We start from the raw sequence: 6346 nt of genomic DNA, 5'->3' as shown, positions 1-6346 counted from the left end.
GAGGGCCCGAGGAGCCCGTTCAGCCACCTGTCTCGTCAGCTGGAGGGCCCGAGGAGCCCGTTCAGCCTTCTGCCACGTCAGCTGGAGGGCCCGAGGAGCCCGTTCAGCCACCTGTCTCGTCAGCTGGAGGGCCCGAGGAGCCCGTTCAGCCACCTGTCTCGTCAGCTGGAGGGCCCGAGGAGCCCGTTCAGCCACCTGTCTCGTCAGCTGGAGGGCCCGAGGAGCCCGTTCAGCCACCTGTCTCGTCAGCTGGAGGGCCCGAGGAGCCCGTTCAGCCACCTGTCTCGTCAGCTGGAGGGCCCGAGGAGCCCGTTCAGCCACCTGTCTCGTCAGCTGGAGGGCCCGAGGAGCCCGTTCAGCCTTCTGCCACGTCAGCTGGAGGGCCCGAGGAGCCCGTTCAGCCACCTGTCTCGTCAGCTGGAGGGCCCGAGGAGCCCGTTCAGCCACCTGTCTCGTCAGCTGGAGGGCCCGAGGAGCCCGTTCAGCCACCTGTCTCGTCAGCTGGAGGGCCCGAGGAGCCCGTTCAGCCACCTGTCTCGTCAGCTGGAGGGCCCGAGGAGCCCGTTCAGCCACCTGTCTCGTCAGCTGGAGGGCCCGAGGAGCCCGTTCAGCCTTCTGCCACGTCAGCTGGAGGGCCCGAGGAGCCCGTTCAGCCACCTGTCTCGTCAGCTGGAGGGCCCGAGGAGCCCGTTCAGCCACCTGTCTCGTCAGCTGGAGGGCCCGAGGAGCCCGTTCAGCCACCTGTCTCGTCAGCTGGAGGGCCCGAGGAGCCCGTTCAGCCACCTGTCTCGTCAGCTGGAGGGCCCGAGGAGCCCGTTCAGCCACCTGCCACGTCAGCTGGAGGGCCCGAGGAGCCCGTTCAGCCACCTGTCTCGTCAGCTGGAGGGCCCGAGGAGCCCGTTCAGCCACCTGTCTCGTCAGCTGGAGGGCCCGAGGAGCCCGTTCAGCCTTCTGCCTCTGCTACGCCTGGTCCGGCCTCTGCCTCTGCAGCTCCGCCTGGTCCGGCCTCTGCCTCTGCAGCTCCGCCTGGTCCGGCCTCTGCCTCTGCAGCTCCGCCTGGTCCGGCCTCTGCAGCTCCGCCTGGTCCGGCCTCTGCAGCTCCGCCTGGTCCGGCCTCTGCAGCTCCGCCTGGTCCGGCCTCTGCAGCTCCGCCTGGTCCGGCCTCTGCAGCTCCGCCTGGTCCGGCCTCTGCAGCTCCGCCTGGTCCGGCCTCCGCCTCTGCAGCTCCGCCTGGTCCGGCCTCCGCCTCTGCAGCTCCGCCTGGTCCGGCCTCCGCCTCTGCAGCTCCGCCTGGTCCGGCCTCCGCCTCTGCAGCTCCGCCTGGTCCAGCCTCCGAGGGTTCAGTTTTGTCTGCCCCTGAGGACTCCAATCTGTCTGTTCCTGTCCGGCCTGCACGGCCTGCCCGCACGTCCTGCTCGTCCTGTCCGGCCTGCACGTCCTGCTCGTCCTGCACATCCTGCACGTCCTGTCCGGCCTGCTCGTCCTGCACGTCCTGTCCGGCCTGCTCGTCCTGCACGTTCTGTCCGGCCGATGACTGGACGCCGTTGCCGTCATGGACAGCCCTCTAAACTACGCCGCCGTCATGGACGGCCCCCTGTACTGCTCCGCCACCAGTGCCTCCCGCCCGGCCGGCCTCCTGACCTGCTCGGTCGCCATCGCTGCCTCCCGCCCGGCCGGCCTCCTGACCTGCTCGGTCGCTGTCAGTGCCTCCCGCCCGGCCGGCCTCCTGACCTGCTCGGTCGCTGTCAGTGCCTTCCGCCTGGCCGGCCTCCTGAACTGTTTTCTGGGCTCTTGGGCCGTCAGCCTCCGGGCCGCCCCCCTGAACTGCCCGGGTTTGGACTATTGTGCTGTCAGCCTCCGGGCCGGCCCCCTGAACTTTTTGTGAACTGTTTTTCCTGGCTACCTGCGCCTGTCATGAGCCTGTTTTTTGTTCTGTTGCTTTCCGGGCTCCAGTGTTTGCATTTTTTTTTTGTTTCTGGCTCAATGTGTTTCATTTGTTTCGTGCCCTCCGTCCTGGTTCCCCCACCGCCCACCCTGGTTGGGTTGTTTTTTTTTTTTTTGTTTTTTTGTTTTTTTTGTTTTTGGTGTTCTGGTTTGGGCTGTCTGGAAGCCAGCCCTTAAGGGGGGGGGGGGGGGAGGGTACTGTTAGGGTCCCTGGGTCGTTGACCCAGTGTTTTTGTGTTTTTGGTTCTTTGATTTTGTTATTTCATTATATTCTAGCTTTGCTTTATGGGTTTTAGGATTATTCTTAGTTTAGGTTCTCTGGGTGGGGTTTGGTTAGAGTTTTAGTGTTCTGGTTTTCTGTCTGGGTTCCATGTTGCTGTCTCCCTTTTCTGCTGTATCCCCACATCCAGTCAGTGTCTCTGTTCCCTTTGTTATAGTGCCTGCCCGTGAGTCTGTTATGTTTCCTGTTTTACTTTGAAAGTCCATGTGTGATGTTAATATGTCTGGTTTTGCTTCCTCTTGTCTCGTTAGGCCTGATTTGCCCCAGCTGTGTTTCCCTCCTGTTACCCATTCCCTGATTGCTCCCTCTGTGTATTTAAGCCCTGTGTTTCTTAGTGTCTGTTTCGCGATCTACCGTTTATTTTGCTGTGTGTTTTGTCTGTCTACCGGTATAAGTTTATTTTGAGTTTTTCAAGTTATGTCATGTTGCGTTCAGAATTAAAGCCTTTTTTGAGTTCACGTCTGTCTCCGGAGTCTGCACCTTGGGTCCTATTCCTGCCTGCACACAGCCCCGCCTAACACATATTAGTAGAGCAGGTTCATGAGTCTTTCCTGAAAATGTTCAGAGACCGGAGTGAGCTGTATATACAACCACTATATAAGCGTAACACTAAGTACAATAGACTAGAATCAAAGTGTGAGAGGAGTTCTATAAAAAGCATAAAGCTCTAGCTCTTACAGTATGTGGCCTGTGCATACTGCTGTGCAAACATTAAATAGTAGGAGTTGATAAATTGTGAGAATTCAAAAGTAGGATGACCAAAAAATGCAGCTCTTTGCAGTTTCTATATGGGTAAGGTGATTTATGAGTCATGGGAAAAGTTGCTGCATGTGTGGGCACTGTGTGATGAATGTGGAAATCAAACAGCCCAAAGCACATTGTAAAAAGATACAACAGCAGTGAATGAGGGAAAGCATACTAAGCGAAGCCAAGGACACACATGTTTGTTTTTCTCGAGTTTCTCATGGTCATGTGGCTGCACATCCCCATCTATTTGGCAATGCAAGTGCATCATCAGTGCCTTTCAACCAAGGCGAACAGGCCTTCAGCTGTACAAATAAAAGGAAGCAGGCAGTCCATGCTGGGATAATGTGTTTGAGGTACCATGTTTGTGGTCTGACACCTGCATCGAGTCAGATAAGGGTCAAAACAGGCAAACTGACGGTTTGATCACTCTGTAAAAGCCTTTCGGGTTCTGGATGTGAGCTCTGAACACATCTGCTCATTTTAACGATAGATGGAAAAGATATTGCACCAATGATTAAAGCTTTAATAAAATTGCTTGAACACTGAATAGTCTTCTGAGGGCCAGCCAGCTCTGGTTTATCTGCAAAACAATAAGCAGACACGCAGCATTCAGCTTTGAAAATAATGGAAATAAATCCTTCCTCCTAGCTCTGGAGATGGGGCTAAATTGCAAATTGGTGGCTGCACACAGATGATTGTGTGTATGTGCAGCCATGGCTCCAAATGAGATAATATGAGATTGGGGCAAAGTTTCAAATGGCAGTTTAATTGAGCCAAATAATGTTGTTGAAGAGTCCACTCACATCCCAGGGAGATGAGACTGAGGCTATCTATAGCAGAACGACCATTTGGAAGATATGATAAGAGTAAATCCTTAGATAACCTCATGTTACCCTTTTTGTATTGTTGACCACTGACCTCCTTATGACCTTTTAAATGCCACATTGGCTTTAAAAAAAAAAAAAAAAAAAAAAAAAAAAAAGCTCTAAATTTAGTTTGTGAATGAGGTGTATGGCTTGTATCAATTATCCGTTTCTCTTACTGGGTCTTGGATAAAGTCTATAGGTTTTTGGTCAATATTGCAATATTGGAGAGGTGCCGCAATTAAGTAAACACCAGTTTAGAGTGTTAAGTACTGCATTGGTAACATGTGCCCGTGTCATTTTGGAACACTGGAAGGACTCTCATATTCCAACGCTTAAAATGTGGAAAGACAGAATGATTGGGAATGTTGCATGCGAAAAGATGCTGGGAAAAATACATCATGTGACAGAAGCTGCGCTGGAACAGTGGGACAATTTTTGCACCTACATGTCTACCTGACTTGGACATTTGAGTTTAATACAACATATGTTAAAACCTCACTTGTTTTGTTTTGTTGTGTTTTTTTATTTTTTTATTTTAGTTATTTATTTTGTTTGTTTGTTTTTGTTTGTTTGCTTCTTGCTTTTGGTTGTTGCATCTCTGTATTTGCTGTTATAAAATGCAAAATCTAATAAATACTTGAATTATAAAAAAAATATTGCAGTCATATTATGTTGCAGTTTTTATTTCCTGACCTCTATGCCCCTAGAAATCTTTGGCAAGTGTTTAAATATCAAAGGGGACATAAACTGAATCCCTAAGAGACAAAGGCTCAGGCTTGACATTGCTTCAGTGTCTTAGATGGCGGCCAATTAGAGTGACAAAACCTTATATATGGTCATTTTGTAGACACAACTGAAAAAAAAAAAAAGAGATAAAAGAAAAAGCGCGAGAAATTAGGGGAAAAAAATAGGTCAGATCACAAGTAGAAAAACAAAATGGGTGGGCAACTTCTCAACTTTAAGAAAAAGAAAGAAAAAATCTTGTTGTGTGAGACAGAAAGACCCAGGAGACCTGGGCCTCCCTCAAGAGTACTAAATTCCTGAGGCCACACATCCTGAGAACAACATGTCCACCACAGCAGGCAAAGGTGGCGCCCTCAGAGCTAAAGGGCGAGGGCTCCAGAGAACCAGAGGAATGGGCAGCCTATCCCACCAGAGGCCTAGAGCAGGGCCCCTCAAGTACAGGCTTTACATTGATGGCAATTCTGAGTTTCCGACAGCCAATGAGGAAAAATATCAAATGTATAATCACCAACAAAGTGAAGCTTCAACATAAGCTCAGTAAAGCTGTAAAGATAAGGATGAGAATAAGACTCATCTACCTGCTCTTCACAGTGTTTGGCTGCTACTTTGGTCTCTGCATCACTTCCACTTTCCCACGCCACTAAATTCAATGCTGACATCATAGACCAGTCATCTTTTTGCCAACCTTCTGCAAACAAATCAGCCTCCATTCTGTTTGCTATAAATCATATCCTGTCTCTCAGATTCTCATTCATGCGACCTCTCTGACTCACCCTGGTCACTCAGAGTTCCAGCCAAGCCATCATCTCAGGGGGCCCATTTGTCCTTATTCAACTATATGATTTAAAGTTTAATTGAATTAAATTGTATTTACATAGCTCCAAATCACAACAACTGTTGGCCTGAAGGACTTTTTATTGTCAGATAAAGACTACAATATTACACATAATGAGTGAAAAAAGGGGAACTAAGGGAGTGTGTAACTAAGAACCCAGCCCTAACTATATATGCTTAATCAAAAAGGAACGTTTTAAGGGTGTATGTCTCTTGAATCCAAATTGGAAGCTGGTTCCACAGAATTCAGGTTTGAAAGCTGAAGGCTCTGCCTCCCATTCTACTTTAAATGTCAGTGAGTAAAAGCATTCTCACTGACATCATGCATTCTCCAGCCCTGAATAAAACCCAGCAATCAATTAAAAGCTGTAGCCCAGCCCTCATCCTAACCCAAAGTCTTAACCCCTTAAACAGCTTTGTGAAGAATGTGGCGGCAGAGGGCTGATACATTCCCACACCTTTCCAAAAAAATATCTTACTCCAAAGGCCTTAAACTCAATTTTGTCCTCACAAATGGCACAAATACACTACATGTACACAACACAGATACAAACACATTCTGTAGCTTTCAACATGATTTCTGGTGAAACTATAAGCTACAGCTATCTTAAATGGAAACCAGCGCCTTATATTTAAACACAGTCATGGGCACTGAGAATTTAAAAAAAAATGCAGTCTAGGTGCAAGAAATGACACAATAACCATTTTTGACATGATCCCTTTGGGATGCTGAATGTAGTGGACTAAAGTTAAAAGCATGCACTTTATTTGTCATACTTCCCCTCCCAAACTCTTATTTCCCCAAAGATGAGAGGTGATGTTAGTTGTTGGCATGGCTGCACTACTCATTTCACAATCTGACTCCTTTCTCCTGTCTGGTATCATCTCTGAAACACTTTGTGTAGAAATGGTTGGTCTTATGTAACTCATA

This window comes from Diplotaxodon limnothrissa, linkage group LG16 (genome assembly GCF_057381915.1).
Source record: "Diplotaxodon limnothrissa isolate DT_005_m linkage group LG16, D_limnothrissa_male_GT1.1, whole genome shotgun sequence".
Taxonomy (NCBI): domain Eukaryota; kingdom Metazoa; phylum Chordata; class Actinopteri; order Cichliformes; family Cichlidae; genus Diplotaxodon; species Diplotaxodon limnothrissa.
The sequence above is the reverse complement of the archived record's forward strand: the minus strand, read 5'-3'. Positions refer to the sequence as shown.